Here is a 9653-nt window from a genome sequence, read left to right as displayed (position 1 = left end):
CCATACACCTTCATGAAGGTCAGAAAAATTCATTAAGGAGGGGCAGAGATTATATGAAAGATCAAGAACAAATTTCTGGAAATTAAAAATGTAATCTCTGAGAGGAAAATACACTGACTGGGATTGGGAGGCGATTAAATATGCCACCAGAATATTGTGATGGCGAGAGACTGTGTCCTTTCCTCTAAAACTGGGTGTGGTGTTAAGAACATCTACTGATGCTCCTCAGTGTTGCCCTGGAGATACTGTGCAGAACAGCAGAGCAGAGAGATGCAGGGACACTGGAAAGACTATCTGTACCTCAAAATGACGTCATCTTTTATGATGAAAATTACAGTTGCAAAGACCAAAATTTAGTTTTTTCATTCACAAAAAATGTACCGTAGGATACAAAGCCTGCATTTAAAAAATAAACAACCATGATGTATTTTTACTTAATTAATATAAAAACACTACTACAATTACACTAAAACATGCATCTGTCAAAATGTGGATAGAGTCTATGCCTATGTCTCATTCCTCCTGAAACGCCCTTCCGAGTTTGATCTCCACGGTGGGGCACGACAAGGGCAGAACTTTAATCCAATCGTGGTGTTTAGAGGTGGGCATTTGAGAGTTGTGAGGACTGGGTAAAGGAAGCGCCCCTCAGCAGTGTACTGCTGTCTCTACAGAACGGAATGGGGCTGAAGGAGCCTGCACACATGCCCTGGTCTCTCTGCCTATGGTCCCACCAATGGCTGTGGAGCTCTGCCAGCACGACGGGATGGGACTGCTCAGTTTTCAGCTCCATAAGCCCCCTCCTTTCACACAGGTCTGGCCTGTTCTAATGTGTTATCAGCAACAGAAGACGCAGCCATCCTTGCTGACAAAAAGCAAATAAGCAGGCACGAAGGGGAAAGCGTCACTGAAGGACAGGAAGAGTCCATCCACCTTCAGTTCCACTGACTGAAAGGAGTTCAAACTGAAACACCACATAGATTCTTTAAAATAAGCTAATTCTCAAATTCACAAACCCAAACAACACTTAACAGGAGGGTTACTGATTTAAGAAAGACACGGCTGGGCACTTCTGTCTCCACCACACAAATCGCACAGATTCGATCCAAGAAGATCTAACTCAACCACTCCACAAACTCTGGCCATCAACTGTGAGAAACACGGGATGTGGAGGCTACTGTGGGGTGATGGGTACTCTGACTGATTAGCAGTGCCAGCAAATGACAGAGTGCGTTCTGCAGCTGCCCAGGATCCAGGACTGGGCAGTGGGCACAGCCAGATGTGCTCTGCTTTCCTTGACTATCACCACCATCCCACAACAGCTGTAGCTCAAGATGGTCACAGTGTAACTGCATGGTAACAATGTTACCACACTGCACTGACTGCACAAAGGGCAAAAATAACGGATGGAAAGTTAAGTCAAACAAAAAGCTGAAATTACTGCTCATATCTAGTTTGTGCAACTACAGCCTGTTAATCAGACCTGTTACTGTAGCAAATTTGTAGGAAAATTAACTTACAGTGAGACAAGGTTTACTTGGCTTACAGCTCATAATCAAGTTTTTTCCAAGTGCTCTGGGCTGGCGTGGTAACCCATGGTGAACGTGCATGGGGGTGGGGGAGCAGTTACATCACGGGAGGAGACAATGGGACAGGGTCCCTGAAAGACTTCCCCTTCAGTGTAGACACACCCCCACGCTCCCTGACACAGAGGGGGCTTTGGGTAGGAAAAACTGCTAAGAGAAAGGCTGATTTCCTCCAGCACCCTCATCCCATCCTTAACCAGTGGTACAGGGTGGGGACGAGCGCCAGGCAAGGCCATGGAACAAGAACTCCTGTTTTGTGACAAATTACAGCAATGCTGCTTGTCCAAGAAAGGAGAGAAGTGGCTGTTCAGAACTAACTACTCACAAAGCTACTGAAATGTCACAGTACAGCTTTCATTATGTAATACTGGGAATTCGATTTACCTTGTAAAATATGCCACTAATTTCTGAACTGCACAATTTATTCTTTTTTTTTTTTTTTTTTTTTAAGGTCTCCCTGTAGCCCCAGCTGTTCGGGAACTCTATGTAGACCAGGCTGGACACTATCTCAGAGATCCATGTGCCTCTCCCTTCTAAATACTGGGATTAAAGGTGTACATATGCCACCACACCTGGCATAATTTATTCTATTTTATTTTTAATTTTACTTTAATTATTTTGTTGTTGCTTTGTTTCTTAAAAGACAAAAGTCTCCCTCTAGCCCCAGCTGGCCTGGAACTCACTATGTAAACCAGGCTGCCCTCAAACTCACAGAGACCTGCCTGCCTCTGCTTCCTGAGTGCTGGATTAAAGGTGTGTGCCACCATGCCCAGCTCTTAAATCATTTTTCTAATAATTGTCCGTGACTGTTTTGACTACATGTATATAAGTGCACCCATGTCGTGCAATGCCTGCAGAGCCAGAAGGGGGCATCTGATCCCCTGGAACTAGAGTTACAAATGGTTGATTGTTAGCCCATGTGAGCAATGGGAAATAAACCGGGTCCTCTGCAAAAGCAGTCAGTGCTCTTAACTTCTAACCCAACACCCCAGCCATAATTTATTACACTTGAGAGGGAAAAAAACCATATCTCATACATTGATCAGAACTACTACACATTAACACAGATATTTGTAAAAAGTTTTTAGGGAGATTATGGTCAACTCAAAATACTTTTTTCTGCACTGAAATGCAACTTTAAATATATATTCAGATTAACGGAATTTATACATTGTAAGGAGTATATGGAAAAACCATAGTGTCATAAATAATATTTTATGTAATACTACAAATATATTTATAGCTATTTCACGAATATCCTTACTAACAATAAAAGTTCCTTTACAATAATCATTTTGAAATCCACTTCACAGAGATGATCGGTATTTTAAACCGCCACTTAAACTGCCTCCAAAGAAACAAGCCTTAAAAAAGGAGACGGGGGATTTGTTAAAGTGGGTAAACCTCAAATTGACTGGTAGATAAAATAATAATCTGAGTACCTCAAAGAATAAGTAAAAGTCAGCCATTATCAGGTTCAGTAAGACCAGATGCAACTATATACTTCCTACAAGAAACCCACCGGACACATTAAGACAGACTCATCTAGAGGAAAAGAAGCGAGTGGGATACACCACACAAACAATAATGAAAATAGGAGTATACTGCTTACAGTAACACAACGCAAAATGTAACTCACTGGAACCCGTATTACTAGAGAAAGACATAGGCATTAGACAGCAATAAAGGGATAACCATGGGAAGAGGTATAACAATTCTAAATGTGTATGCCTCAAATTATGTCAAATATCCCCCAAACAAAAAAGGAATGGAACAACAAAGCCCAGAAAACTGGTCACACTGTTAGTCAGACAGAGCCGTCCATGCCTTCCCCTCAACTGGCAGAATGAGTAGACAGGAAATTAGGAACAACACAGAAGTCTTGAACAGGACACCCAAAAAAACTTGATTTAAATGATATTTATATAAAAAAAAAAACTCCACCCACATATTTTGGGCCATCAAACAAACCTCAAAAATATATCAAAACCACATGAAGTATGTTCTCTCTACACCAAAATGAGACTTGAAATCAATAAAATAAATACATCTGGAAAGCATCAAAATATCTGGAAACTAAATAAAACACTTCTAGACCCACTGAAAAGGCAAAGTTTAAAACCATTTTAATGGAAAATGAAAGCATAATGTTGAAAACACAAGTCATACGCCTAAAGTGGGACTTAAAATTTATAACATCAAATGCCTACAGGTAAAAATGAACAGTTGATGAAGGATGTCCCTAATACGACACACTAAATGCAAACTGAAACTCAAACATAAAAAATTAAGCTGTAGGGTAAATATTAGTGACATCGAAATTTAAAAAAAAAAAAAAAGAGGAAATCAATAAACCCAAAGGTTTCATGGATTGGTTCTTTGAGAAGTTCCAAAAAAAATGGAACCTAAGCCTAACCTCTACCAGATGGGCAAAGAAAAGCAAAGACATACATAACCAGTATCTGGATGAACTCCAGAGACTCAACCAAAGCTTCCACATATTTTAAAAAGACAATAAGGCAACACTATGCAAAGCTTAAAAACAAACATACCCATCCAAAGAAAATATGTATAGATGGTTGTTTAATAAAACCCAACATCTATTTCTGGAATAAAAACAGTATTAGAAAAACACTCAGCTTGGTAAAGAACTGTGACAAGACAGCTACAGCTAAATTCCACTCGAAAGGTTCAAAGAGAGGTTTTCTTCACCTACACACGAGGCAGAGCATCTCCATCGTCTCCCCTCTGGGATCCCAGCCAGGGAGGTAAGAAAAAGGAAGATTGTCAAGAAAAAGAGGGAAAGTGCAAAATGTCTGTATACACAGAGAGCTGAGGAGAAAGAGCCCATGGGCTTTACCAGAAAACCTGCTAAAGCCAACAATCAATATGCGATCATTTCAGGGCACAAAACTGGTAAGCTGCATTTCTTTTTAAAATTTTATTTTAAGGGTATGAATGTATTGTCTGCATGTATGTAAATGTACCCATGTTGTACAGTGCCCACAGAGGTAAGAAGAGGGTGTTGGATTCCCTGGAACTGGAGTTATAGATGGTTGTTAGCTGTCATGTGGGTGCTGGGAACCGAACCCAGGTCCTCTCCAAGAGCAGCCAGTGCTCTTAACCACTGAGCCATCCTATCATCTTAACCGCGGAGCCATCTCGTCAGCCCTGGTAAATTGCATTTCTATGTCATAGCAATAAGCGGTGACTGTATAACTGAAAACAAAATGGGGAGGGGATCGAGAATGTTTGAGAACGAAAAACATGAATACTTAGGGATAAAGAGGCAAGAGATGCCCTAGACCTGGACACTGACGAGGTGATGTGCTACTGAAGGACACTAAACACCGAAGAAACAGACCACATACCACCCATATTCACAGACAGAAGACCTGCACTGCGAAGACATCACACCACACCCCAGACCTGACGCACTCCCAGTCAACATGTTCATGCGTGCTGTTGTGCAAGTTCACAGTGCTAACGAAACTCATGCGGAAACATAAAAGACCTAGAGCGGCCAAAGGAACTTTGAAATATATCAACAATTCTGGAGGACTTACACATCCTTGATTTCAAGACTAATAAATATCTATAGCAAAAAAAAACAAAAAACAAAAACAAAACAAAAAAAGCAGTACCCGAGAGGAGATGGAAAATAGGAAAGACAGAAGGAACTGAAGTAAGAGGCCCACACGCACATACTCAACTGACTTTTGACAAACACACAGGGAGAGTCAGCTATGGAAGATTTTTCTTTTTCAGCAAAAAACCAGGGAAAGTCACACTCAGAAAGGTGAAAAAGTATTTCAAACACCACACGCACAAATCAATTCAAAGTAGGCCATTAACACTCCTTAAACTGTAAACATCTGAAACGAGCCATGAGAGAAAATCTTTGACATTAAGTTGGGTGGAAAGGATTTACACAAGAGATCAAAACCATTACCAAGTGGCGCACGCCTTTAGTCCCAGCATTCGGCAGGCAGAGGTAGGTGGATCTATGTGAGATCCAGGGCAGCCTGGTCTACATAGCAAGATCCAGGCCAGCTGGGGCTACAGGGAGACCCTGTCTCAAACAGACAAACAAACAAACAAACAAAACCTTTACTAGAAAATTCACATAAAGTTAAAACTTTAGCTACTAGAAATACAATAGAAAGTGGAGGGGACACAGATTGTGATAAAATATTTACAAACTCTTCTGAGGATTTCAATCCTCAGCATGTAAAGCAATGTCAAAAATCAATCACAAGAACACAAACACACGGTCAAGTACTTAGAGGGACATATGCCTCATACATGGCCTATCTAGATAAATACTACACAGTTCAAGTGAAAAAAATGAAAAGCAGGGGTCCAATGACCTGCACAGCAGGACCCCTGTCAGTCAGCACACTTAGCCTTTGAGAATCATCTACAAAAAGGGAAAATGACACAGGCCAGAGAAGACAGGGGAGGCGGCTGAGAACTAGTAACTAGAACACAAAAATTCTGATTGATTTCTCTCGCTGACTTCTGTAAGCAGCTCTCTGGGAATGACAGACAGCAGTGCGTCTGCACCTAACACACACTTCCAAGTCATGAAGAGCGCCGAGAAGCTTGGACCCGGCCTCAGGCAGTCAACATCACACAGGGTCATTCCAGCTGGAGTCATGTGGTTCTCAGCGTTCAGTGTGAACTTTAGGATAATCACTGGAAAAGGGAATCTGGCAGAAGACGAGACTCGGCCACATGTGGTCCATGAGAAATCCAGTTTAAATGAACACAACGTCAACTTTAAATGTAAATTAAGGTAAATACATGAATAAATATACTTTACGATCACACAAATTTACCAATTCCTGCTTCCTCATATGTTTCAAATCTTGTATTCAATGTCTGACAGACTAACATTTCAGACACCACAAACTCAACACACTACAAATTTAAAATTCTCACATCTACTGTACTCCACAGCTTAAGTTCCCTATTTCAGGGAGTTGCCAAAACCCAAACCTACAGTCCACCCAGAATAGTGTACACATACATGTATGCACACGGTACATGTATGTATAATAACCTCCCTTATCAATCAACATCTTCTTATCCTACAAATTCTCTGATTTGTTTCCTTAACTGCACACCAAGTTCTCAAGGTCTACAGCTGCACTTAGCGTGGGCCCCAAGGCTCATGGAGGTGACAAAGTTGTCTTTTAATTGGTGCTTCTGATACTCCTAGTCAACGAGTCAAGCTTTATGCCGCAGCTACAGTGGTGTCCACGTGCACAAATGTGACCTATGGTTGACATCCCCATCACATGATGTGACGGCTCTCTGAGGTCCTACTGTGTCGGGGAGGTTTCGGGAACTCCCAGAGATTCTCATTCTAACATTTACAATTCAGAACTTCGAGTGCGGTAGGACCATTTCCATGAGCTGGTCACTTAACCTGCGGCTGAGCCACTTAATGGCCTTGTTGCTTCTGACAGAGAATCATCAAAGAAAGACCAGCTCACAGCCACCGAGTCACACAAAGAACGTTTCAAAGGCTCACATCAGAGGCAACAGAAATGTTTAAGAACGTCAGGACTTGCACAAACCAGTGCTGCGTTCAGCAGCAATGACCAGTGATACTCTGCCAGACCCTACCACCTGTGCGTCACACATGCTGTGGAAGGACCTAGGGGTTTAAAATGCCTCCATGCAAGGTCCAAGGACGCTGTTATGGCTTGGTGGGTACTTTCATCTCATCATCTCAACCATATGATTCTGGGGAAAAGAGACTATAGATTCATGTACCTAAGTTTAATAAAATTAAGCAAGAGACACAGACATGTGTTCCATCTAGGAAGCAGCTCCCGAAAACTGTGGACATACCTCCTAAGAGAGCTGCCAGCAGTGAAACAGGCAAGTGGAAAGAACCAACACTGAGACGCTCTGCTTCCAAAAATGACCCTTCGGTCTGCAAGTCTATGCAGAAAAGTCACAGTCTGAGAAAGGGTAATATCCACTGTCTACATGACCTGCAAACACAGACACCAGAAGTGAAAAGCACACAGGAATAACAGACTGAGAAATAAATGCTCTGAGCTCTTGAAGAGGATCTCCATCAATCAAGCGGCAAGCCCCGCCCCCAGGGCAGACATCTCTGTTCACAGAGCGTGTTCAGCCACTACACCGGAATGCAGGCCTTGTCCCCCTTGCTGGTGCTCACACTAGCAGTCCTCACAGACAGTGCACACCAGCGCATACTCCACATGCAAGAAGTGGTGTCTCTAGTTCTTCTGGTCAGAAGAGACACCATCTGACTTGTATAGACTACAGCACTGCCATCCCTGACACGTGAGCACGGGACCCTGGCAGCATGGACTTGCAGACTTTTACCCATGGGGGAGAGCATGATGGTTTGCCTGTGACATGAAGACTTCGAGCACATTAAGAGCTGGATATTCCCCATAGACATGCTCCCCAAACAGTTCCTGCCTCTCCCGTTCAGCATCTCACCACCTCCCCTGTGCTTAGTCACTGCTGTGAAATCTAAGGGCTCTCCAGGCTGCAGTGACAGCACGGAGCAGTCAGTCTACATGAGGCACGCACCTCCAGCCACCATGCCTCCCTGTCATGATGGATTGTAATTTCCCTGGAACCATAAGCTCAAATAAACTCTTCCTTCTATAAACTTCTTGGGTCAGTGTTTCTATCACAGCAACAGAAAAGTGACTAATACATACACTCTCCACAGAGTTTGCAGGAGAACAGCAGGTGAGACAGAACACCGCGACAGTGACCCTTGTAAGTACGGTGTGAGTGAGCCCAAGACCTTTTGCAGGTTCGAAGCTGTGGAAGCCAGGCAGACAGAATCCTGGGAGCTCAGGGAGGTACATGGCAGGCTGCATCACCATTCTGCTAATCTCTGTCGCTCTCCCATGCATGAGACTCATACTTTCTATCTTCCACACACACAAGACATCACATTTAATAAATTCCCCATGTATCACTTCCTGAGTCACTTATGAGAATACTGAACAGATGGGGCTATGGCTCAGTGGGGAAAGGACATGCTGTGCAAACACAGGACCCGATCACCAGCACCATGTCAAAAGCCAGGGTGATGCATATCTGCAACCTTAGCACACACACAGTCTGAAAAAATCTCCAATATGGTGGGTCCCTATGCTGCGTCTAGTCTATCCACAAATCTCCACCTAATGCTACACTTTATTATTTCTTAAATCTCAGTCAGTCATTGTCCCATTCTTTTTAATAGACCATTTTAAATAAAACTGACTTAATTTTCATCTTCCAAGTTGTACACTAAAAACCATGTGAAGAAGTTTCTAACAAGCATTACTGGCTGAGGTGAGTCCAAAGTCTCCAGGGGACGGATGAACGCACAGCACCTAAGCATTCCAGGCTTTAAGGACTTTCAATGCAAAGGGACAAAAAGAAGTCAGTGTCCAACATGAACAAGCTCTGTCCCCCTAATTAGTAGACATGTTTTGTTTTTGTTTTTATGTATCAGTTAAAAAATAAAATTAGGGTCTAGAGACATATCTCAGTGGTTAAGAGTACTGGCTGCTTTTGCAGGACCCAGGTTTGGTTCCCAGCACCCACATGGCGGCTACCAACTACCAATCACTCCGGCTCTTGGGTATATAAAGTCCCCTTTTGGTCTCCATGCACATTACATGCATGTGATACACATACATGCAGGCAAACCCTCAAATATATAAAATGAAAATAAATATAAAATAAAAATAAATAAAACCTTAAAATATATAGAATAATTTTAAAATCTGATCATTTCCTATCTCCAGGCAGTCGTTCAGGTGCCATGAAATATTCTGTTACCTCTTAGTGATTTTGTGAATAATATGATGATCCAGAATTGGCAATGAGAACAATCCTCAATTAGGGGAGACGCACACACTGTAGGCCTTTGGCTCTATTTTCAGTCTATAATGAAATCCTCATGTTGAGAATATACCAGGTGTATTTTCCCCCAAATAAACTAAGAGGTGTAAATGAGAGGACACTGAGCCAATGGGAGGCAAAAGAGCTGGAGGGGGGGCTGCAGGGGAGGAG

At 42.5% G+C, this 9653-nt stretch overlaps 1 protein-coding gene across 7 annotated transcripts in view; it reads right to left on the bottom strand.

Moving 5' to 3' along the window:
• Ccdc91 (coiled-coil domain containing 91) overlaps positions 1–9653 on the bottom strand; it is a 210600-nt gene that overhangs the window by 86083 nt on the left and 114864 nt on the right. The window lies entirely within an intron of this gene.

The sequence above is a fragment of the Nannospalax galili genome, unplaced genomic scaffold (assembly GCF_000622305.1).
Source record: "Nannospalax galili isolate Female #2095 unplaced genomic scaffold, S.galili_v1.0 scaffold763, whole genome shotgun sequence".
In the NCBI taxonomy this organism is placed as follows: domain Eukaryota; kingdom Metazoa; phylum Chordata; class Mammalia; order Rodentia; family Spalacidae; genus Nannospalax; species Nannospalax galili.
The sequence above is the reverse complement of the archived record's forward strand: the minus strand, read 5'-3'. Positions and strand labels throughout refer to the sequence as shown.